This window comes from Phalacrocorax aristotelis, chromosome 22 (assembly GCF_949628215.1).
Source record: "Phalacrocorax aristotelis chromosome 22, bGulAri2.1, whole genome shotgun sequence".
Classification (NCBI taxonomy): Eukaryota; Metazoa; Chordata; class Aves; order Suliformes; family Phalacrocoracidae; genus Phalacrocorax; species Phalacrocorax aristotelis.
Genome location: NC_134297.1, coordinates 5,703,223 through 5,728,320, shown reverse-complemented (window position 1 = coordinate 5,728,320; position 25,098 = coordinate 5,703,223). Strand labels below are relative to the sequence as shown.

The following is a 25,098-nucleotide window of genomic DNA, read 5'->3' as shown; positions in this document are numbered from 1 at the left end:
TTGTGTTGTTGGATCCGTCGTGATGGAAGGTGATGCACAAAGAGCAAATGGGTTTAATTACAATTGTAACTGTAATTAAGGTATCGTTGTCAGGATGGTACAGAGCAGGGATCTCCCCGGCTGGGCTGAGGACAGGTGAAGCGGGTACGGTGGGTGACCAGCAGGTCTTCTCCAATCGCAGAGTCTCCTCTTCACGCAGAGCGAGTGCATTTGATTTATTACAACTGTGACTGAAAATAGTACTGGAGCAGTAGGAGAATTAAGAACATGCGTGGCATGTATATGATACAGAATAACTAATCTTTCCTGACATTTACTGTCAGTCATGGGTAAGGAGAAGATAACTAACTCTGCCTCTCATGTTCTGTGGTCTACAGTCTTCAGTCATGAAGATAAATGTCAGGCATCAGCTGTCCTTTAGTACAGCTGTATTCCAGCAGGCAGCAACGCTTCAACAAATCTTATGCTGGAAGGAGAATCTTCGTGGAGCCTGGATAACATGTCCAAAATCCTGTGGACTTTGTGTGAAAAGGTTTTGGTTCCAAAAGAGAGGAACCCAAAGCGTCCCCTGCACCAGGAGCTGCCGCGGTGGCCTTGGTGGCCGCGGTGCTGTTCCCATGAGCCAGATGGAGTTTGGAGGAAGCCCTTGTGCTGCTCTGATTTCCGTGAAGTGTTTATGTCCTACATAGATCAGCCTTTGTAGTCAGTTGGACGTGGGATCTTCCTTCTTGTGGCGGCCGGGAATGCAAGTTCCACATGCTTTTTTACTGAAGGAGTATTAATGCCCTTTTAGGCCATCTGAGATCATTTCCCCATTCATACCAGAGCTCTTAAGTTATCTGGGGGAAAGAGAAAGCATGGAAAAAAAATTGACAGAAATGGCTTTTGATTTTTGAGTGTGTCATTTGAAATGAGGGGGGGCAAACACACAGTCCATGTCGTTTTACATTGAACTGCTTAATTCGGAGTTATTCTGGAAGGAGCATTAGGTGGAGGAGGTTCAGGTTCAGCCACCATGGTGGGAAAAATATTTTGGGGCTAGTCTGAAGGGATTTGTTTTTCTTCTATAGGGGGTGGAGGAAGCATCTACCCAACTGTATCCTCCATGCAAAAAGAGCCAGAGGAAGGACACTGAGGACCAGAGGGGACAGAAACAGGCATGTGGCCCCACTTAATGGCACAGGGAAGGAGCACGGCTGCTTTGCACGCCTGGGCATTTTGGAGAACTGCTTATTGACATTTACAAACACTGTTTCCCTCATAGAGGTGCCTACAAGGGCAGAGTTAGCATTACTGTTATTAATAATAAATAACAGTAGTACGGTAAAATGTGTACTTATGTATCCTGTGTCGTTCAGTGCATCTCCCCGTACTTCACAGAGGAAAAATTCTAAGCACATATGAGAAGACTAAATATGAGACAGGGAGGCAGGGACTCGTAGGGAGATGAGATGAAGATCAGGAGGTTGATCTTTTTCCTCTTCTTGTCCTTTTTCTTCTTGGCTTATCTATTATAATTATATCGTTCTCAGTTAACCGGTATCCGGGAACTATTTAGGGCTCACTGAGGGTTGGTCAATTCTGCATGCAGAATAAGTCCAGGGTGGGTGAAAAAGTGGAAGAAAAGGTCATGTAACATTCCTGTCATACCAAATCTGCTGGCGAGGGGGGAGAGAGCGGGGCTCGCATTGCGAGCTACAAATAGAGCTGTTAGCGTGCCATCAGATAGCTGCTGGACATCGATAGCGGTTTATCAATGGGATAAAGATAAATGTGAAGATAAGAGAGTCAGTTTTGCCTTCAAATCCACTTGCAGTTACCAAAAGGGTTTGTATTCATGTTGATTTCTTCATTCTGCTCCTGTGGTAAATGCCAAGTCTTGAAATCTTATTTATGGTGAAGCTAATGAAAAAATGTCCAACAGAGCCAGCGCTTCACCCAAAGGATATGAAGATCTTCTTTGCTGTCTTAATTAAGTGAGGTAACAGGGAGACTTTTGACGCCACCCGACAGTGTTTGCGTGGCTAATTCCCTCCAGCATTGAATTAAAAATTAGGCGCATTTAATAAGCGGGGTTAGGTGCCCCCGAGTTACGCTTTCAGCAAGATGCACTTAAGCTCAGTCTTTCTGCCTGTTTTTGAAAGTCTGACTCATATTTCCCAGCACTTCTCGGCAGCTGTGAGGGCATGAAACTTTCTTAGATGGGAGATAAGATTCTTGCTGTTATCACATGATTCAGGGAGCTGGCGCTTTAAGGGAAAGGGTGCTAAAAATATCCAGAATTGGTGACAAGATAGTAGCAATTTTGGCTTTTTGTACCATGAAGGGCTGGTTGCCAACTCTACAGAATGAAGTCGAGGGCTTCATTCTGCAGCATGGCTCTGAAATGTCATTACCCCCATGACAATTTGGGGGTTAAAAAAAGAAGGGGGAAATGATAAGGAGGAGAAAAGATGGAATGAAAGTGAGAGGAAATAATGAGAAGAACGGGAAAGGGTAAATATTGCAAATTATTTAAAAAAGGGGGCAAAGGAAGCAGGGCTTGAACTAGTGCTGCATGGGCTAGAGTGGTGTTGGAGGAAGGCAAAAGGAGAGAGACAGAGCGAGAAGCACAATGACTTTAATTTGTAGGCAGACACTGTTAAGAGAGAGATTGGGGGAAGAAAAACAAGGTGATTTGGGTTTTCTTATTCATTACTCACCATAAAAGGCCCAGACTGTGTTGCCAGTGGCTTTAAAATCCAGGACCCCATTAAACTGTCCTTGATAGTAACTCAGCACTTGGAAACAGAGTTAAAGAAGGAGCAAATATGTGCAGGCAGGAGGGACGGGGGATGGGGGAGCAGCTGAATTGAGGGGAGACTCAGGGCAAAGACCTCGCCTTTCTTCTGGCAACGCTTTTGGGGGATCAAACGACTCAGGCTGCGTGTTTGCCTGGAGAAGCCTGATGGGGCTGGCAGCGTCCCGGTACCCCCTTGCGAGGGAATCGCCCCGGCTGCTGCTCCCCAGCAAAGGGTGCTGCCCCCTATTCCCAGGCATTAAATCGGGATTTATGCCTGCTGCTCACAAACCAGCTGCAACTCCGGGGAGGCTGTGCTGAATGCGAGATGAGATGGGAGAGATCAGCAGATAAATGTGATGGATAAAACCAGCAGCAAAAGGTTCTTTGGATTAAGTCCCGTTATGATAAATAGCAGGCATGTAACTGTCTCGTTGGAGGTTCACACCAGGGTAAGGAGAGGCACTGGCTGTGCTGGGCGGCCGCTTTGCAGCGAGGCAAGGTCAGAGCTGGGCAGTCCCCAGGTGGGACTGGGAGAGCACTGGGGGAAAATGGCTAATTTCCCACCCTTTTGCCTCCAGCATCACCGATGCTGGCCCTGGCCCTCATACAGGTCCCCCCAGGGAGTCTCCTTCCCCATGCGCCACTTCAAGCGCCTCACTGCCAAACTGCAAGCCCTGCCCCGCGTCCAGCTCGGGGGAGAGTTGTAATTAAAAGAGCTGTTCCCTGAGACCCAACGACTTATTGATTTTTTGTGTGTGTCTGTGCGGGTGTGCGCTTCTTTCTCCTCAGGGGAAATAGAAGAAACCATTCATTTCTGAGTGAGACTAGGACGTGCCATGCCACATCCTTTGCTCCCTTTGACACGCGCGGAGTGGTGCAGCAGGGCGAGGAAATAGCTCTCTCGGGAGATGCTCACCGTGTAGCCGAGGGTGATCTCAACCCTCCAAGGATTTCCCTTCCCTGCTGGAGTTTTGGTTCAGAAAGGCAGTGGTCGAAATAGAGAGATGCCTACTCGACACCTAGGATCTCCGGGCAGGGAGCCATGGGTTTGGGGAGCCTCTGTAGCCCTAACAGAGATGTTGCTTGGTTGGGAAAGGGGGAGAAGGAGACAGGGATGTTCTCTCCCTGTTTGAGCATCCCTCCTCTAAGCCAACCTGGAAAAAATGGAGAGGCACGGGGAGCTGCCGCGGTTTGCTGCGGTTCATGAAGTGGGTAATCAGCCCTTTTTATGAAGTCCCGACTCCAACCTCTTTGAATTTCACCCCATGTTCTCCCTGTTGCAGAATAGAAACGGCTGATAAAGGTCTTATCTGGTTGCTGTGCTTGAGGGAATTGGCGCTGCTGGAGGAGCGTGGCTCTGACCAAAGCCTCACTGGGGATGCAGCGTGCTGAGCACGGCAGGGGGATGGAGGCCAGAGCAGGGGCAGAGCGCGAGGGGACAGCCGGAGAGGCGTTGCTGAAGTAGCCAGGAGGGTTAGTGCAAAGAAATGCTTTTCGGGGCAAGCTGCTTTCCCTATGGAGTTTGGGAATTGCCTCCTGTAGATGCACGCCTTTGCCTTTCCCAGAAGGTTGTGGTGAGTTTGCAGATTGCTCCTCTCTTTGCTCTAAAAGGAAGGTGACAAAATGCAAGATTAACCCGAAGAAATACGTGGTTCTGTCATTGCTTTCACTTCCTAATGGAAATACAGAGGATCCTGCGTAGTAACTAATCAGTCAGCGGAGGAGTAAGATGGTTAATGTGGCAAAAATACTCATCTCAGTGACTTGTCTGGGAGGGACTAGACAGCTTCACGCTTAGTTATCGATATGAGAAGTGGAAAGAGATACTGGCAGCTTTGCCATTTCTGCGATGAGGAGAACATCAGTGTGGGTGGATTTGGGCATTTGGATCCCTGACAAAAACGCTGTCGCAGAATAAAGAGATCCTCGGGACCTCTCCCTCCTTATAATTGTAAGGAGGACGAAAAGAAATGCTCCAGTCCACAAGGTCTCACCCTAAATCAGAAATTTCTGAAGGGGCTGAAAGGAGAGGAAGGAATCTCATTAGGCGCCGTTTGGAAGCTTAATTTCAGGCAAGCGTGCCAAAGCGCTGGTTGCCCCTCGGATAGGAAGCGTTAGCAAGCTCCGACGGCAGCTTTCCGTGTCCAGAGCCGAACACCCTCCGCGAATATCTTTAAGTATTATTTGAGGATTTGGCCTCTGGAACTGGGCAAGCTCGTAAATCCAGATATTGTTGTACTTGGCAAGAGCATCACGCTCCTTGCGGAGAGGAAGGCTTTGTCCTTTGCTAAAGCTTGAACAAACTTCCATTAAGAATTAAGCAGAGTCCTCTGCATTTCAGCAGTCCCTCGCAGCAATCTCGGATGGTTTCATTTGCGTTTGCCCTGCTTAGCTCATGGACATCTGCAGAGCATCCATTTTCCTAGAAAGCTTTGCGTCCATCTGCTCTATCGACTTTGGTAATGGAGTTAAGACCCCCTTGCTTCCTGAGCCAGGGCACAAAGATTATCCCTCTAATATAATTCAAGGAAACCCCTCAGCTCCCAGCTGGCTCAGGCAGTTGCTGGGTGATAGAATTAGCTCCAGAAACAAAAAACTGGTCAATCTGCTGGAGATATAGGGCCTGCCGTTGGAGACGAATCTGGAACAGCACTTTACACAGCTCGGCCAAAGTTTTTCTCATTTTCTCTTGATTTTGAGGCTGAATGAGCTTTTTTCACTGTGGATACTGGGGTTTTGCAGAGAGGTCTGGGGAGGTGAAGTGTCTTTTTTCCAGTTCATGGAGTCGGTCGTCCAACTGGATCGACGCAGAGGTGATCTCTGTGCCTCGCTTCAGGCATAAAACCTTCTCTGCTTTTCCATCACCTGTCTTGTGGTTTCAGGCGTTGTGGGGATGGGGCTCGGGAAAACCCCGGGTATTTGAGCGTTGAGCGGCGAGGGGGGTGCAAATGGACGGCATCCCCTTTCCAAAGCCTCTCCTGCAGCTCCAAGCAATGCTGGCTGAAAGCTTCCCATCGTGTCTTTGGCATAGAAAATTTTCCATGGAGACTTTATTTTTTCTCTTTAAGGGCAAATTTTGCTTTGTAAGAAATGGCCTCAAAAAAAAAAAAAACAACAAAAACCAAAACAAAACCAAAAAGGAAATACAAAACCATGGAGACAAAAGAAAAAGATATTGATTTTTAGTTTGGATCCTTCCAGAGAGGAGACTATGCAATCATGCAGTCCCTGTCTGTCTGCCATACCCGCTCCTTCCCTTCTGTAGTTTTTGAGCCCTTTGGCCAATTTCTACCCACTTTCACAGAAGGAAAGAGGTCTCAGAGATATTAAATTTCTTCTAAATTTCATTAAAATAGGTGGCTGGGTAGAAGGGACTGGCTATTACAGCAGCCCCATGAGACTGGGGCTCCGGCATATGCAGAGCCTTTGTTAGACATCAAACGGTACCTGAGGAGAAAGACTTTCTGTATAAGCAATTTCAGGAAAAAAACACCCTCTTTGACCGGCTCTTGCACCTTAGCAGCCGCCGGGGAACCTGGCTGTAGGGCCCTTGAAGGCCGTGTTACATTTGTTCCACTGACTGTGGATGGCTTGTTCATTCAGAAATGAACTTGTAAGTCCTCGAAATAGGTCACGAGCGGGATGGAAGAAGCGTACGGGCCTTGTTCGGTCGTCTCGGCACCAGAATAAATTTCAGCCGTGGAGATGCGGCCGATTTCTCCCCTCCCCAGCACGCTCTGCTTTCTTGCTTGACTAAAACTGCTGAGTTCCAAATCGGGAATTGGTTCCGAGCAGAGCCCCGCACGCCCGGCGGGGAGAAGGATGCGGAGGGGTGGGAGGACACAGCCGGGAAGGCCAACCAAAAGCTCTGTATTATTAAGATTTTTAGATATACAGTTTTGATAAAAGCTTGCAAGTAGCAAATTTGCTATCAAGCCTAATGTAGCATGGCAGATTTTGTCTGAGCTAGCAAAGGATCACATTTGCAGCTCCTCTGAGGCGGGGAAGTAGGCTCAATAGGCTATTTTCCACATCCTTGCTCTGTTCCTAAAAAAAGGGAGAGGGGAGAAGGAAGGGAAAATAAAGACAATTCCTCTTTTTTCACTTTACCCTGATTTTGCATGTGTTGGCTATAGATGTTAATAGCCAATAACCTGCATGCTAAATGCAGGCTTTGCCATGGGATTTGTTTTCTTGCTGGGTATGCAAAGTTGCTTAGGAACACTTACAGACGGATTGCAGCATTTTGGCAAGTGTGGCGTGTTACCGATCTGTTGGCATTTTCATTTCAACCCTTGTTTAGCGGAATTAATACCTCTGCGTCTTTCTGCACCGTGCTGAAGCTGCAAGGCTGCTGAGGCCGTGACGGAAGGCAGAAATAGTGTGTTCTGAAATATCCGTCAGAAGTTGGTTTTGTTCTTTGTTAGCGATATTAATCAGGAACTGGATAAATCAGCTTGGATTAAAAAGTATTTATTCATAAAACCAAAGTTTTTGGAGAGAGACGGTTGGCTCAGCGGTCGCACTAGTCCCACTGTCACCCAGGGGAGAAGCTGAGATAGGTATTGTCACTGGAGCCCCATGAAACTATTCCTACCGGATTACGGAGTCACCCAGTTTCAGCTCAGCGAGTTTGGGCGGGTTGTTCGCACACTGGCCATGGCTTTCCCGAACCTGTTTTGTATTCAGCCGGTCTCGCTGGCCAGTCATTTTTGGTTCGCAGTTCACTGCGAAATGCTGTAAAGCCACCGCCTGGGCACCAGCTCAGGCTGTACGCTGCTGGGTGTGTGACCCAGGCAGGGATGGGTCTCCTCACTTACCTTCTCAGAGCAATGAAACAGATATTTAGATGTGGCAGGTAGGAAGCCTGGAAGTTTTCCTGTGCAGGTATACTAGCATTTTTCTCATGCATGAAGCTACCCTTCTTATTTTGGGAGGCTGTGGCATATTTTCTTGCTCAGGAGAGCATGGGGAGATGGCTTATTTTTTGATGGGATCAGGCATGTGTTTTGTTAATGCCTTCTGCGATGTGCTACCGGTTTTATTTGCACCATTTGCTGCAATTCTGTGGCTTAGTGACCCAATGTGCTTCTGCCCTGGCTCACAGCGCCAAACCCAAGCATCCTGCGACCTCTGGCTGTGTCCCTGGATCTTGTCTTATCCTTTTTGCTCTTCGTTCCTTTCCCCCATTTCTGTTTGGCATTTTGTACCTTGTACAGTTTATTAATGCTCCTTTGTCACTGCCTGCCTGATGGGTTTTCTTTCTGCTTTCCTGCAGCATCCCTAATCTTACAGTCTTGGCTTCATTTAAGAGGCGGGGGGGGGAACAAAACCCTGCTGCTTCTGCTAAATCGAGTGGTGTTTGTGTTGGGAAATAAGTGTGAGATGCCATCAAACTCACTTATTCTGGAGATTGGCTAGGTTCACATCCCGGCTGCTTGCAAATCGCATTTTGTGGAGCCAGGGAGCTCATCGCTCGGCAGCGCGTCTCCGGTGGCCCGTGCCCTGTCCATGGCAGAAGGGCAGCTGCTTATTTTTCCCAACCTTTTAGGCAAACCGTGGGTTTTGCGCGTTCAAGGGAGATGATAAACCTCTGCGGTGCTGCCCCTCATCCCACGCCCTCCTCGGCAGCACCCCAGCACCCGCCGCGGCGGAGCTGAGCAGGGGTGACGTTCCCCTGGGCTTCCCTGCATTGTACCAACAGGTCTTGTAAATGTACAGGACCATTTAGGCTTTTAAGACATCTGAGGCCACTTTTCATCGCAGGCTAGGCTGCTGCACAGTTTTACAGGGTCATAAAAGCCCTGACAGGAGTCATAAAAGCCTCCAATTGCACTGCACAAACCCGTGGAGTATATTTTAAGGGCCCCTGAGTTTTCATTTTGCTGCTTTTATGGGAACTCATAAAAGCCTCGATGAGCACAGCCCCTGATTGGCTCCTCAGCACGGAGGTAGTTAAAATTACAGCCACCGACAAATTGTTCCAGTCTAAATAAATCAGGGCTTTGCATGTAGTATGAGAGGAGCCCCGCTCCCCCTCGCTAGCCAGGCTGCGTGCAGGCAGGGACACGCGTGCGCTCCTCGTGCATTTATCCGCCGTGCCCGTGCGGGACCGGTGCAAACTCCCCTCCATCCCCGTGACCTGCGTGCTCTGCCGTCCTTACGGGCACGTCTCGGTTGTCCTGCTGCGCGACATGATGCATCTTGCAGAGCTTTCTGCTGGGCTGTAGGTACCGCTGCCTACGCGCTCGCTTTCCTTGGGCATGGTTTTCTGCTGCATCACTCATCTTACCTTACGCACGCAGGCGCTTAGCCCGTCCGTGCTCCCACCAAAGGCACACGCAGGTACCCAGTCAGCCCCGCGCTCCGCTGCCCGGTAGCCCTTTGGCATCCCTCCCGTCCCCCGTGCCCCAGGCTGAAACCCCGGTGGTGTTACGGGGCTGTCTCTGCTTTCTCTGCACAAACAGATGCTAGACTGGCTGTCACCGAGGCGGGGACAGCCCCCGGTGCACGGCAGCGGTTGCAATGAGAGCCGCTGGGGTTTGGCAGGGTTTTTTTGGCTAAATTGTATTTCCATTGAGCAATGTCAGTTTGTCAAAAGGGAAATATTTCACAGAAATAGCTTGTTGTGGCTTTCTTTTTTTTTTTTTTTTTTTAACGTTACCTAGCTAGACGGAAATAAATAAGAGTGGTTGAAATTCAAATGTGATGTTTGGAAACTACAGAATCAGACTTCTTGGTGTGGTGCGACCTGAAAATGGGAGCGCTCGGGGTGGGTCCTGCCTGCCCTCGCTGCCTGGGGCAGGGAAATGTTTCTCGGTGCTGGGAGTCTCGTCTGCCCAGCTGCCGCGATGAAGCAGTTGTGAGCGAGGGGGACGTGGTGAAGGTCAGTGCAGCAGGAGGAGGGAGGCGAAGCACGTGTGCCTGGAGCCATGGAGTGGTTGCAGCAGCGAGGCGAGGGTCTGGATTTGCAATGGAAACTTCCTCGGCTGTTGTCCTCTTCTCTGCACCGTGCAAGGTGATGATGGTTGAGGCCGGGTCTTGGCTGCTGGGTGTGCACAGTGCTGCTCACCCCGAGCCCTTCCCTGCCTCTCATTTCTACAGGCAATGGCTTCTCAGCAGCCAGAGTTTTCAGTTGGGATGTTTCTAGCCTTCCCCATAGCTGATCCTCACCAGAAGGGCAAAAACCCAACACCAGTGCCTCCCTATTGCTACAACCACCCCTTTTCCCCTGGCCAGGTGCCCAGGGCATCGCCCACCGTGCCAGCCCCTTGCTTGGCATGGTCTCCAGGAGCCGTGGTGCCTCCCAGGGGCCATACAAGCAAAGCCAGGCCCAAGGGGCCAGGCTCAGGTCCCGTGTCCCCATGGAGAGGGACCAGCAATACCTCAGCTGTGTGACCTTCCAGCCTGGAGTCTGTTTGTCACAGCTTGGGAAAGAAAGGAAGCGATCAGAAAGGTTCTCTTTGCTCTGCAAAGATAAATGTATCTTATTTCTGTCTTGCTGTAGCTTTATATAGTAATTATATCAACTACAGCTGATCAAAGCATTTGTTAAAGAGAAAACTATCTCTCCTTTGCTTTTGTTACTGTTTGCAGCCAATTTGACAGGCTTTATATCTCCGACTACATTTTCTTTTATTTTCCACGCTTGATTTCTCTTTTTCTCTTCCTTCCCCCTTGTTGGCACCTGGCACATAGATGTATCTCCCCCCTCCCCCCCCCCTCCTTCCCCCTCTCTCCATCTGGCTTAATAAAAATGTTTTTTAAGCCATCCCAGGGACTCGGGAGCGAATAACAGCAGTGGTGCGAGTGATCAGTCTACCTGTGCCTCCTGCTCCGGCCGAGCAGGGCGGTGCAAGCGGGGCAGGACAGCGAGCGGAGCAGCTCCCCTCCCTCCTCTCCTCCCCTGGTTTCCAATTTTCCGCTGTCCTTGTTTCTTCAGGTGTTTGTAAGGGTTTAACCTGTTGCCTCCGAGCGCTTTTGGTGAGACCGGCACAAATGGGCTGCCCTTTTGCGCGAGCCACATCCCACAAATCCCATAAAGCACATCTTTGCTGCTGCTTTAATACAATTATTTTTTTAGGGTTCCTTTTTTTCCCTGTTGGCTTTCAGTCTTTCTTTAATCTCATTTAAAAACCTCTCGCTCCTCCAATGTCTGTGCTTCTTTCTTTCTGTCTCTCCGTTATTGGCTTTATGGCCAAATGCTTTAATTTATTTGCCATACAATCTCTCTTTACCACCGTTCTGGGGATACAAATTCTTTGAAAGACGTTGCAATAATATCAATGCCTGGCACATCTGTTTGTCAGCGCGCAACTTTTCCAGCTCGGCCGCTCAGGGACGGGTGGGGGAAGGTACCTTCCTCTGCTTGAGCATCTGGGGAGATGGACTGTAATCCCTGACCTAAAACTTAGCCGGGATCTGGGGCTCCTAAGACGAAATGTACCGAACAGTCCCTCCTTCCCCCAATATTAGCACCGCGGTATTTGTACCAGCCAAACCGAATTGCACCCTGATGCCGGTTAGTAATTACTTCGCTCCCTGCACAGGAAAAGGTGGGTACCAACCCCTGGGGGAAGAGTTCTGGACTCGTGTTTCTGGTCCAAACTGGGGAACTTGGGTCCAAACTGTTAGGGATGGCTGTGAATCTCTGTGTCGTGGTGGTGATTTGGCTCTAGCCCTGTTGACGAGGGCGCTGCACTGGTAGGTGCAGCTCCATCGATAGCGGTGGAAAGCCATTGCTTTGCATGAAGAATGCACCAACCACGGGGACAGCAGCTATCGTTGTACCCATTGCTCAGCTGGGAACAGAGCTGCAGAGGGGCAAAACATCACGGCTGGGCTGCACAGGGTCTGCAGCAGACTCCAAGCTGATTTATTTCTGGTGATGCCTTTTAGCAGAGAGAAACCAGCTGCCTTGGGCTAGGCTGGGGGTTAGACACCAGCTTGCCTTGGGCTAGGCTGGGTGTAGCGCTGTTAAAATCACCTCCGCGGTTCTGCCAGCCGGCAATTGCCTCCCCCGTGGTGTTTTTAGCTTTGCTTATCAACGCACTTCATAACTTCTAATGTACATTGATTGCTGTCTATTTTTCCTTTTATTTTTGCATTATGCTTGATTGCTGCTTTAGCAATAAGAATAGGGCTTTTAGCCAAAATTGTCTTTTTTGGATTGTGGAGTCCTGACTTTTTGGCTCTCTAAATAAGTTTTGTGTTACGAGCCCACATTTCTCTGTTGACATTTTTCCTTCCAGCCAATTTCTCCCATAATTTTCCTCAGCGTTGGAAATGAGTCCTTTTGAAGCACTGAGTATATGTATTACTGATCAGGGCAAGCCTTTATTATCCGTTGTGAATGTAATCAGGTCCTCATCACTAGTTTCTTGATAATCACTGAGCACCAGTTCAGTCATTAGTTTCATCTTTATCCATCATGTCTTCTTTCCACGTTATTTGCTAAATAGGTTGGACGTGATTGCGACACTCAGCATCTGAGCTTGTAACTCTTTGCTTTCTTAATGTGTTTACATTGTCAGTGTAATGCTGTCCCCGGCACTCAGGTCTGTGGTATGTTACTATGAAGGATGCTCAGCCAAGTACAGTTTGCCTGCATGGAGGAGATGAATACTCCTTTGTTAGACGATCACCATTGACGGTCTTTAGACCCTGATGTTTCAATACTGCCTGCCTGTGAGCTCTAATTTATTATCTCCCCAAATCAAGCTTCTCAGGACTGAGCTGTTTATCTTTCCCCTCATTTGCAGCACGGTGCTCGTGTAGAAATTCATCCAGGCTTGTAGGTTCACTTGATGGTCCGTGCCTGCTTGGACCAGCACTGCTCGTGTCAGTAGCAATCCTTATGTATCCAATGGGTCTAAGAGCTCTAGAAGCAGGAAGCTCAACGGATTATAGCAAAGGCTTTGACGAGCCAGTCATTCCCATCACTCGGTAATGCCAATAATATCACCTTTCTTCTTGTCAAAGGGATTTTCCAGTCCCTGCTGCCTCTTAGGAACTCCTGTGGCACAAACGGATGGAGAAGCAGCAGGTAAAGGGCTCCTTTGGGCGGTATTTGCCAAGAAGGGCTGCGTTCGCTCACCGAGCAGCCTTTGGGTTTGTGCCCTGCTTGCATTTTTTTAAGCCTTCCCCTTGCATCGGAAGCAGAACGCCGCTCCGGGGTGCTCAGATCTGTGATATTTTATTAGGAAAGTTGCTGCCCGGCGGTGAGCTGCATCATGCCCGCAGGGTTGCAAGGCAGCTGTTGGGAACCTTGGGGTCGCGGCTCACTCCTGTCACCCGGGGCAGGCAGGGACAGCCCCAGCCCTGACACATCGTGGGGTGTCGTCTGGTGGTCTGTGTGCGCCTCTCATCCCCATTAGCGGGGATACGGGGAAGCTTGTTTAGCGGGGTATCCTCAACAAATTAACACACCCTATTGATTGCTGGGGCTTAGTGTTGCCATGCTCTTAACTTCTGGTACCCCAACCAGCTTTCTTACCCCTACTCTTGGACCCCTGTCTTCAGGTACTTCATTGCGCCAATTAGAGAGACTTTCAGTGTCTTTCGAGCAGAGTTTTCAGAGCTCCTCTGAATTCTGCCAGGAGAAAGATAAGGCTACAGGCATTAAAAAAACCCAGCCTTCCAGTTGCTGCTGATCCTCGCACCGCTCTAAAATGAGCCAAGGGATGACAGGGGCCTCGGGGCAGAAGGCATGGTGACTTGCAGGATTGAGCCGAGTTCTGGCGACACCTCTGCCGCCCTCCTCCTCCCCCGGCGATGTGCTGCTGCTAACTTTCTTTACCTGACAAGCCTCCTTGCTCCCTTCTGGCCACTTCTGTCTCACGCCGTGACTCGGTCTCGGGGGCTTAGACACCTAGTATAAGGAATGTGACTACCCTCAATTGCATCAGATTGATAAAAATTAAACAAATGCAAAAAAGGCCACAGACCGGTTTTCCCCGGTGATGGGGGTTTGGAACAGACTTCCCCAGAAGCTGGTTATCTGATATCTCTTGCTGTGTCCTGCCCAGCTGGTGGTGGCTGCCCACGGGCAGAGGCAGGCCCACGCGGTGGTAATCACCCTGCTTTGGGGGGGTGGCCAGTTTTGTGTCTCCCCATTCTGCTTGGTGCATCGCATTTTGGTCTCAGGGGGAGGTAGCTGAGGGTGTCGTCGCTGTACAGGTGATGACAGCACACGAGATGAAGCACCAGCTCTGGTGCTGGCTGCTTTTCTGCACTGGGCTGCTGATGGAGACCACGAAGGGATGCGCTGTGAATTTTGGGAAATGTTGTTCCGTTGCCACTGGACCAACTCTGCGCTCAGGACAAAATTGACTTGACCGCAATGTGGAGCTGTAAGCTTGGGTTGTTGGGAGTAAGGAGGTCCTCTGAGCCCCGTCAGGGATCAGTAGAGAGCATCTCCACGAGGAGCTCGTCCCAACCTATGTCACACATTCGAGAGAATGAGCAGGACGCGTGATACGGGAGGACCTTAGATGCTGCCATTGATATAAACAATGTGCTGCTAGAAATCCCGGCTGGAAAGCCAAATCCCACCTTTTAGGAAGCATTGCTGCTGGGTGGTGCTTGCAGCATAGGTAAAAAGCCCAATTCCCTGCCTGCTAAAGCAGCAGTTAGGCGTGTTGTCAGTCAATCCAAAAGCAAGCAACAAATCTCCAGCTGGATTTTAAAATTCTTGATCGTGTCCTCCTCTCTTTTAATGCGTGTCTCATTCGGCGGTCATCTCTCCTCATTCTCGCTCGTAGTTTCAACTTTCCTTTCTCCAGAGGTGTCAGCCCCTCTGGATAATGTGCCCTGACAGCTTCTTTTACCAGAGCTTTCAGCATCGGTGTGCAGGGCTCTGTGGAAATGGAAAAAAAATCCACCTTGTAAGTGCTTTTATAGTCTGAAAACAAACTGCATCGAACAACCAGCCCTAGCACCTCCTGCCATCCCCAAAGCTGAGCAAAACCTCGAGAAGCTGAAAAAAACATACGGTGCCTGAGCTTTGGGATTTTTCTTCTCTTTTCCCTCCTTCTCTTTTCCCCCACAGTTGTGAAAAATGAAGGGTGCGGGAGATATTTTACCGAGAGAAAATTGGGTAGTCTCTTGGGGAAGTGGTGAGAAGCAGGGAGGTGCGATAGCATCTGCTTTGTCTCATTTCTCAACCACCCCAAGTCCCTCAGCCCTCCCGGGGCAGAAAAATGGGCTGGAGAGCCGGGAGACCCTCATGCTCCCTGCACGGGCACGGATCCTGTGCTGGGATGAGGCACCTGTGTTAAAAGCACACTGAGATGCCTGGTGTGCATCTCAGCTTTGCCAAATCCCCATCATTTCTACAAAGAATAAAGACACGCTTTCGAAAATCCCCAGGTTTTCTGCTGCTCTCTTTTCTTTCCCCCCCCTCCTTCTTCCTCCCGCTTTCTCTCCCCCATCTCCCTCCGCATCCAGCGCTCCTTGCTGCCATCCACCTCTTTGCTGTACGCACGCAGAGAGGGTCCTTGGTGTTGTCTGCACCCCTTTTGGTTTTTAATTTTGGTTTTAATTAAGCGTGATTGAAGGCAACATAACGATTTGTAAGGGGCAGCGTCCCGCGGTGGGATGCTGGGGCAGGGATGCAGAGCTGGGTCGTGCCCGTGCCGCCGGGGAAGGAGCTGGGTATGTTCCATTTCTTTTTATGCTTTATAATTTCATCTATTGTTTTAGGATAATATAATTTACTTTGGTTTTAATACAAGGGCTGCATAAGCTATCATCTATAATATTTTGTGGACCCTGACATAAATTTCCATTACGGCGCTTTTAAAAATTCTCTTTATTGCCCTGAACATTCCCGGCACTCTGAAAATTTGGGGCGTTTTCCCCCCTGCTTTGTGAATTCACTAGATTTATGCCTGCCAGGAGTCTTTTTGGAGGGTGGTGCTTGGAGGCAGAGAGCACCTTTTTTATCTCAGCTGTACAGTGGAGCTCATGTCCCTCGTAGGGGCTCCCTGGCCACCTCAGCGTGAGTAAGCAGAGTCCTGCTGGGACTACGCAGCCATGAAAAACACCAGGATTCAAAGCTGGAAAAGCTTTTATGAAATATGTGTGTCTGTGTCTCCTTACCCTGCCCCAAAAATCAAAATATTTCCCACAAGTACTCTTCTTTTATCAGAACAGGGCTTTCCTAGAAGGGACCTTTTTATTCTGCTCAGTGTTCGTGCAGTGTCTAGCCTCGCAAGATCCCATTCTCCATGTGTTCATAGGCATCCTTCTAATAACCATGATTAATAATGAATGACGACCATTAAATCACTTTAAATATCTATGAGCAGCGTGATGGAGACCCCTTGCTTCCCGGCAGTGGTAATGCCATCCAGGTGCGGCTAAGCACATTGCTCTCTTGTGCCATGGCCACAGAAGGGGGGACCCTGTAGAGGACTGGAGTAATTTTTCTGGTTGTTGCTTTATTTAACAGTAATGCCTGGAAATATGGGGTGTGAATCAGGAGAGAGATTCCCGCTTCGGCTCTAAGGGTCGGGGGCGCATTAGGTTATCGCGGTGCCGCCAGAGATTTTGTGAGGCAGCAGCTGCTCTGCCTTTGCAGGCTTCAGCTGGGCAAAGCTCGCTTTATGGCAGCTTTATGCCTGGAGAGCGGGTTTCCTGGGGTCAGAAATAATCCAGATTATAGGGACATGCTGTGCCTGTGTAAGGTGGCGAACCACCATCCAGGAAAGCCTCTGTGCCCATGAGCTTTGTATTTGATTAGGGGCTGTGCTGTATCAGGGCTAGAATACATCCCTTGCCATAGACCCCATCTCCCGCTCTGATGATGGACCATCTCTCTATGGCAGGATCCAAGTGATGCTTTAGCCCCGTCCGGCTGAGCCTGTATCACCTCTGTCTCTGCTCCAACAAAGTTGGGCCATGCTTTCAGGCTTTACCCCATAACTCTGCCCATACCGATGGCAACAGGAGGAAGGACAGCCGTCAGCAGAGCTGTTAGGACCGCTCAAAGGTTAGAGCAACCACGCGGGACATGTGTCCCGTTTCTTCTCCCCCGGGCTGGTGAGGCTGCCACCCCCATGAGGCGGGACGAGGTGCCTCCCAACCCTCACCAAGCTGCACCCGTCGTAAAACGAAACAAACGCTCCCTTATTGTACCCATGCCAACCCTGCGTTAGCCAAGCACAAACAAGAAAGGAACGTGTTCTTCTCGGCCGCCGGGAAGCCAGCACCGCTCACTCACGTGGCTGAAGACAGCGGCCGGGATTTTCCACTGCCCTGCACCTTGTCTTTCTCACTCCTGTCATCACGCTCGTTTGGTCTTAGCATCCCACTGAAGTTCAAAGGAGGCTTTCGAAGACGAGGCACAAATGGTGCCCAGATGCTTAACTCGCGGTGGCTTTCAGAGGTGTCTCCGTGTCAGGCGTGCCCGGGGGAACAGCAGAATGACTGCATGAGGCAGGAGATGGTAATAATAAGAAGCTGTTGTTTCTAGATGCTCAGTGGAGTAGAATGAAACGAAAAGCCTGTCCCGCTGTGATGAATTCCCCTGGTCATCATTTCTGACCACAAGCGGTAGCTGAAGTGGGGCAGAAGGAGGAACGCTGAAGCATACCTAGGTAATGGTGAGCGAAGGGCAGGAGTATAGGAGAGGAGGGGAGAAATTATTTAAGATACAATCATTAAAGCAATGGGAGGGGGGAGCAAATTTTTTGCTTTTTGCTTCACTTGCAATATTGGAAATTGGAAAAAATTCATTTTGGATCAAGCTGGAATGAAACCTTAATAACTGACGATTGAAGGAAAAGAAGGGCATTGGTGCTAGGTTGCCTGTTCCTCATTCGGTGAGAACTGAGAAGAGCTTTGCTCAAGCATTTTCATAGCGCAACAGGCCGGAAGGCCGAGAGAGCAGCCAAGTCCTTTGAGATCGTGCCTGGAGCACTCTGTTCCTAGCAATGCTCTCAGCCTGGAAAGCCAGGGGGAAGAGCACCTCCTCTTGCCTCTCCCCAGGTTTTGGGCAGCACCCTGAGGCAGAGGAGGCTCCTGGGATGTGCCTTGGCAGGGAGAGCATCGCTGGCGTCCCTGCTCCATTGGGGGTGGGCTCCCCTTCTTCGTGCTGCGTAGCCGGGCTTCTGCATCTGGCTTTTTCCTTCCTTCTCCCCTGCCACCGCGGCAGAATTCCTAGTGACAACTGTTCCTCTTTTCTGGACTGCTCTTTTAAGGGATGAAGCTGCTACAGTCTCCTGAAAAGCACGTGATGCTTCTTCCCGTGCCCTGGCAAAGGCGATACTGCAGGCTCTGGACAAGTGCTTTTATAGTCTTTTAACATTTCCAGAGCCACTCTTGGAGGGCCGTTAAGACCTTCGGCTGGTGATAATTGGATTTGTAAGACAGTGCAACATGTGATAAAGTGCTCTTGTTGGACAGGATCCCAGTTTTCTTCTATCATTCCTATTAACGTGATAAATGTCGCTGTCTCAGCTGATAGGGCCGTGTTGGATAATAAGATTGGTATCAGCTTTGATTTCTCCAGCTCAGTTCTGCATCAGGGCTTAGCAAGAGCAGGTGGAGAGAGACCCGGTAGAGGTGCCCATTGGTAGGGCAGGGGATATAAGCCTTCACTTCGTGCCATCTCCTAGCTGGCAGGGCAGAAGATGAGGAGATGGGTCCAAGGCAGTTGCCGCAAGCCTTCAAGCCGCTCAGCATGGAGCAGATAAGGAAGGTGGCCTTGGAGGAGCTGGAGCAGAGGTTTGGATGCGTCAGGCAATGAAACATCTCCTAATTAAAGCTGATGGCAAACAAATGCAGGAGTCTGAGTACAGCTGGAAAGCACAAGTCCAATTTGGAACTGAGCAGCTGTGAAATTGGGCCCATCGACCACAGCTGGGGCTGGAGGAGTAGAAGTGGGGAGTATGGCTGGATGAGGGGAGAAATCAGGGCTGGGAGGAAGTCGTTATGGCTCTAGGTATTATTATTTCTCCCGATATGTCTTGACTTCCTATAGTCTGTAGGAGGTCCTACGTATTCTGCTCCTTGGGAGTTATATAGGCGAACTGGGTCCTGGGCTATGGATGAGTAGATGGAGAGGTGGCACTTTGGTAGCCCAAAGTTCTCCATCTTCTCTGCAACGGTGGTGGTGTAGCCAAAACGGGCAACAGCTTTCCTGACACGTAGGCTGTGCTCCAAGGCATTGCGCTGAGGCAGGAAAAGGGGGACAGGGCGGGGTTTTTTTCCATGTCAAACCTCCAATTTGTCTGAGAAGTAATGGTTACTCTTGTTCTTTGTGTGAATATATGAGAGATTTCCTTTCAAATCAAATAGTCTTCTAGCTGGAGATGTTTTTTCCCTTGTCCTTCTCCTTGTGTCTCTCCCCTTCATTCCTCTGAAGATGTGTTGTGCTTTACTGTGGCTATTCCTTGGGGACGGGATGTGTGTACTGGGGAGGATGCTTAATAATGCTGCAGTAGCAATCCGTGCTGTGGTTGAGCAGTAAATAGTTATGACATTCTGCTCATGGTTTTTTGTAGAACCCATGCTTTTTCTTGCTAAACGAATGCCAAAATGAGCCTCCTTCCTCTACAAGGATGGTTTGAAGAGGCAGCTGGAAGCATCAGCCTTTGAAATTAGGTGGCAAACTGAGCCATTGTCCATTTCTGCTTAATATTTTGTGCAAAATGAGCGCAGCGGGAGGAGAGTGCAGTGAGGGTGCTGTGCCCAGCCTCCTGCCTGCCCCTTGCAGAGCCCTTAGCCCTGCTGCAAGCCACATATGGGGACAGAGAGCTGCTCAAGGTCCTTAAAACGTTTTTGGGGCTTGGCACGGAGTCAGCCAGTGGACAGAGGCGCCGTCGTTAAACACCCTCCGTGTATAAAGTCAGCTGCATGGACTTTGTTAGCATGCGAGCAGAAATCCTGGTGGAAGCACAGGGAGACTACTGCAGCGATCATCCCCAGCATTATTATCCTCAGGTACCCTGACTTAGAGACCAGCTGTTTGCTGCACTCAAAGGGAAAGAGGAGCACACACTGTTCAAACAACCAGGCAAAGTACCCTGGGCCTGCTGAGTCCCAGTTTTGTAAATGTTATTTCCAATCTTCATTGACTTCCCGGCGTGTCCTTTCCACTAGCTCTGATTGCCTGCCTCTCCCGCTTTGGGAAGCTGGGGTTTTGTCCTCATCGCTGATTGCTCTGATCTACGCAAAAAAGGGGAGGCCAGCAGGCAGCAACAAAGAAAAATCAAAATTAAGAGTAGTAATAATAATAATAATAATAATAAAAAAAAAAAAAAAGTCCCAAGCCCTAAATGATCTGCTCTGTTTGTACCGTCCACAGCTTGGAAGTGATGCACTTGAGCACTCCAACCGAAGCTGAGCGGGCTTCAGAGAGCAAAAACTGCAGCAAACTGCCCCGGTTCTGGGGTTTTGGAGGCAAAACTGTGGCTTGCGGTTTGCTTTAGTACTAGGAGAAACCTGGTGAGCCTTGTAAAAGCCATAAGAGCTGCTAGGGAGAACTGAGATGTTTGGGGTTTGACAGCATCAGCATGTCCTGACGTGCGTTGTGGCAGGAGATAAAAAGACAGCGAGGAGGAAGCTTTGCCCCTTCCTCCTTTTCTTGTTGAAGGTGCATCCCTTAGATATACATCTGCTCACGGGCGGGTTTCAGCGGTCCCACGTTAGCGGTCCTGCGCCGTCACGACAGGGCAACCAGAAGGGTTGGGAGTTGGGTTGTGCGTTGGGTTTTGCTTGGTTGTGTTTGGACCTGGCTGCGAGCGGGCAGGGCAGGGCAGGCGGCATCAGCATCAGCCCCAGGGAGTGCCTCGTGCTGCCGCCGAGCAGAACCGACCCCGGGTCTCTTATCGCCGCGGGGCCTTATCTCCACCGTGTGTGCTCCGCTCATTCCTCACTGTCAGCCGTGGCAGTTTTTGCTTGGGGAATGAGTGTCAAGTATACCCCAGAAATGTGCTCTGCAAGGACGAGAGATCCCAGAGCTGAATCAAAAAGCAGCTGCTTCCTTATTACACCTGGCCTTGTACCCAGCGAGTCCATCATCATGTTGTCGGGGACTCTGACACTTCGTGTAGCACAGAAATCCTGCCGGGTATAATCAGTGTTAGACGAGCAAAGGGATCCTGCCCTGCTTTCCCGAAGAGACGGTATCGCGGGGTAACGATTTCCAGCTGCTAGATAAAGGCCCGGCAGAGGAGAGATGCTTCGGGGCTGCGAAGCCCCTCTGCCACTCGCCGGATCTTTGCAGGTGTTGCTCCCACCCATCAGTATTTGCACCCACTTCCACTCGCCCGCTGCATCAACTCGCTGTGTTTTGCAAGGCTGCAAACGCCCAGCGTCCCTGCGGGGGTCTGCGTCTCAGGGCGTGCGTGTACCCGGCTTTGTGGCCTGGCCGCGTAAGCGCCAACCCTCTATTTCAAGTGTTCTGAGGTCTAGTGTGGTTTGTTGCAGCCCCAGAGCAAAGGAGCGCTCCTTCATGTAGCACTTTATGTGCCACAGTGCATTTTTTAAAATAATAATAATTATTATTATTATTAAACGTAGGTTTTTTAATCTTGAGAGAACGGATATTTATAATTTGCCACCTGGGGCTTGGTAATTAATATTTGTGTAGAGCTCTCAGCGATGTCTTGGATGTGAAATGTATTACATAAATAAAGACCATCTTGCAAGCAGCAGGGGAAGAGGGCAATTTTTTTTAAAATAAAAGGTTTCTGCGATGTTCGTAGGAATAGGTGAAGCTGTGAAGTGCCTTAAAGTCCCCGGCACCCAAAGGGGCCGTGGGGAAAAGCTGTCTGGGATGCTGCGTGCATAGGTCAGAGGCTCCCATCGCTCCGGGCCGGCAGACTTTTCAATCTGGAGGCTGTTCACCGCACATGAAATGAATTTGTGTTCTTACACCGGTTCCTAGCAGACCATAAAATATGATGCACTCACGGGGTCTTTGGCTGCTTGTACGGAAAGACCGGTGATTAAATGGGCCGTAGAGATTGAGCTGCGGTGGAGGTGCTGCAGCGAGGGTGCCGTCGCCACCGGGATGCCGGCGTGGCTAATGGGTGCCTTTTCCCCATCCTTCGCCCCTTCGAGCTGCGGAGGGGCCGCAACCCGCCCTGCAAATCCATAAGGGGAGATGGGGTGCTGCGGAGGAGCACCCTTCCGACACCATCCCTGCACCTTTGGGGTCGTCTGGGAGGTCAGGGCCGTGAACCCCGCTGTCCCTACCAAATTTCCACGCTTTTTAGGTCAAATCGTCCGGGTGGCACCAGGAATGAGCATGCGTGGGAAAGGCCGGCCGGCCCTTGCGAGGTCACCAGCACCAGGTAGCTTGGGGGGGCATTAGAGGTCCTGGATGCCTAGAGGTGGCTAAAATACTTTTCAGCAAAAAAATGTGCTTATTCAGAGTTTGACTTTAAAAGAAACACACCAAAAATAACGAAAAAAATGTGAGAAATAGTTGCACACCCCACCCCAATACCCTGCATGTCTTTGCACACAGGAGCTGCTCATGGAGGGGTTAAAAACTTCCATCCTGTAGATCCCATTACAGGTTTTCATGAGAATATTCACTTCCATGGAAAAGGGAGGTCTGGGTCTGCTGGAAGTATTACTGACCTAAGCTCAGGCCAGCAATTTTGGGTTGGAAAAGGGAAAAAATGATCTAGAAAAACTTGTTTCGTTCTCCAGAAAAGCATCTGGATTTTTGTTTCAATGACCCTTTTTTGCTTAAAAAAAAAAAAAAAATAATGTAGCAAACTGTTGTTATTAAGGTTAAACAAACACGCTACCTAAAAAGTGAGAACCTGACAATGAAACAAAACCTTTATTTTCTGGTTGAACAAAATATTTAATTTGACCCAAACAATTTTTCACCTGATTTTTCACTTCTGTCATAAAATCAATTTCCTGCATAGCTCTGTTCTCCCACGCTGCCGGCGTGATGGGGTTGGGGAATCCTTTTCGCCTTTCCTTTCTTTGTGTTATTTTTTTCCTCTCCCTCCCTTTTTTCTCCTTTTCTGTTGGGTTTTTTGGGGGGTTTATGTTTGCTTGTTTTGGGGGTTTGGGTTTTTTTTTTTCCCTCTTCCACCTTTTTTTTTCTTCACCCTTTTTTCTTTTATTCTCCCTTTCCTACTTTTCCTCTTTGTCTGGATTTTTCCCCCTTCTTTTCCTTTCTTCTTTTCCTGTCCTCCTCTCTTTGAACCTCTTTGAACCACACTAATTATAACGTAGCTCTTATGTAACTAATATGTGCAGGTAATATTGTGATTATATATAGAGAGCCATATGGTCCTGTGCAGTCACTTTCAGTGTTGTTAAACTGCTGAAGCGGATAAACTCCATGTCCGTGCACAAAGTAATTGCACAAAACTAATTTGTGTTTGCAAACAGAACTGAAATTAAGTATGTAAATAAGCGGAGCTGCAGACTAAATATTATAGTAGGGAAGGAGGGGGGTTGGGAGGAGAAAGTGGAAACAACTTCATAACTGCAAAGTACAATCAGTGCATGAGATGGAAATGGTAAGTGTTTATAATGTGCAGAGAGCTAATGCTGTGAACAACTGTTAGAGGGTTTCAGGCTATAAATCCTGCGTGTCTCTGCTTCCCTAGCCCTGCCTCCAGCTGCAGCACCAGCTCCGTCATTCAGGGGGGAATATATATATGTTATAATTTAATGGTTTTGCTGGGAAATAGACATAGTTTAACCCCGCGTCATTCGTTTAGAGACTCTATTTTACTTAAAAACTTTTAAAAAGGAACATTTTATAGCCTAGGGTGAGCAGCGTGAATAATGGATGCAGGCACATGCTTCTGCCACACATAAATTGGGTTTGAGCGTGCTACGTTTGGGGTCAGGCAGCAACTCTCTCCCACCCAACAGGCAGAGCCCCCCATGCCTGTGGGGCTACGAGCTGTACACCCCACCCCACCGCGACCTTGGGAAGAGGCTGCTTTTTACGCCGGGGGCTGCCGCTTGGGTATGAGCCGCTGTGTCCAGCGGTAGCCAGGTAGCGTGGGCTCCGCAAGGACGTGTCTCACGGGGATGCAGGTGGCTTTTTTGCAGTGCTGTCAGCGGGGAGATTCGTGCACGGGGCTGCGTTCGTTGCCTGCGCACCTCCCAGCAAGCGGAGTATTTGCAGCAGGCGGGCGCTTTGCACCCACCCGAAATGCATCGGCGTGCCTGAGCGGGTCCCAAGCCATCCTTTGTGCCGTGGCCCCGAAGCCAGCAGAAGCGATGCCGGCTGCTGCAGAGAAGCTCTGCTGGGTCCCTCAGCCTCCCAGCCAGCAATGGGAAGGTTCCCTCTACTGGCAAACGCCAGGCTCTGGCCCCTGAAAAGCACTCGGTAATTATACTGAGCCGCTGGAAAGCCAGAGAAAGGGTTTAATTGCAGAAGCGCTTGGGAAAATGTCACTGAGCGTACACACACGTGATATCCTGTATTTACCAGGAGAAAAGGTGCTAGCAATCCTGGCTGCTATTTATAACCCTGATAAAGACTTGTTTTGGGACTGGAGGAAGAGCTCAGCTTCTCCCTACAAGTTTTTGCCTCTTCTACAATTAGCGCCGCGTTTGGCTCCCTGAGATGGGTGCTTGCAGGTGACTGTGAAATGGGTTGAAATCTGCCGGCAGAGGCATGCTGCGCGAGTGCAGTGTCATTATTACCGCTATCATCATTAATGGTGATGTCCTTGTCGTGAAATTGGTGGATTTCAGCTCTGTTAGAAACCGGAGAGCATAAAAAAAAGCTACCAAGAAAATAAAGCGGAATCGCTGTTTACCAGATGGATAAGGGGCAGAATTGCTTGAGGGATATTATGACTCCTTGTTTTCAAGATGGTGCAAAAGCACAAGGTAAAATAGATACATTAATTGATAAATAAATAAATACTTCTCGAAAACAGATGGGTCCCCTTGAGCCCAAAGCCATCTCTCTTTGTTTCTTTTCCAAGCTCGTACTTGAGAACAGCGTACGAGTTGTGCACAACACGCACACACGCTCTCCTCTGCCGCAGTGTCTTGTCGGTGCACGGTTTGAACCGGGTGGTTTTGCCCACGGGTAATACATCTGAACCGGCTACAAGTTGCCAAATTTCTCTTTGTCGTATGGGGAAGATACCCCTGCAGCAGCCTGCCTGCCTGCCTGCTTCTGCTTGGGTTTCCTTGCCCTGCAGCGAAACTCTGCTGGTCTCTGCAAACAGGGTGCGATTCTGCAGCTTGGGGGGGAACCGCGGTGCCGTTCCCCAAAGCTCTGCTGTGTGTAATGGGCTTTCGCAGACCTTCTGCGGCGCGATCTGTTAGTGGGAACAGCCCGTTTGATGTTTCGTTTCTAGGAT

General features: G+C 49.6%; 1 protein-coding gene across 5 annotated transcripts in view; it reads left to right on the top strand.

Annotated features, from left to right (window-relative positions):
- The window catches only part of LOC142067489 (protein CEPU-1), a 353,823-nt gene that overhangs the window by 236,670 nt on the left and 92,055 nt on the right, over positions 1-25,098 (top strand). The window lies entirely within an intron of this gene.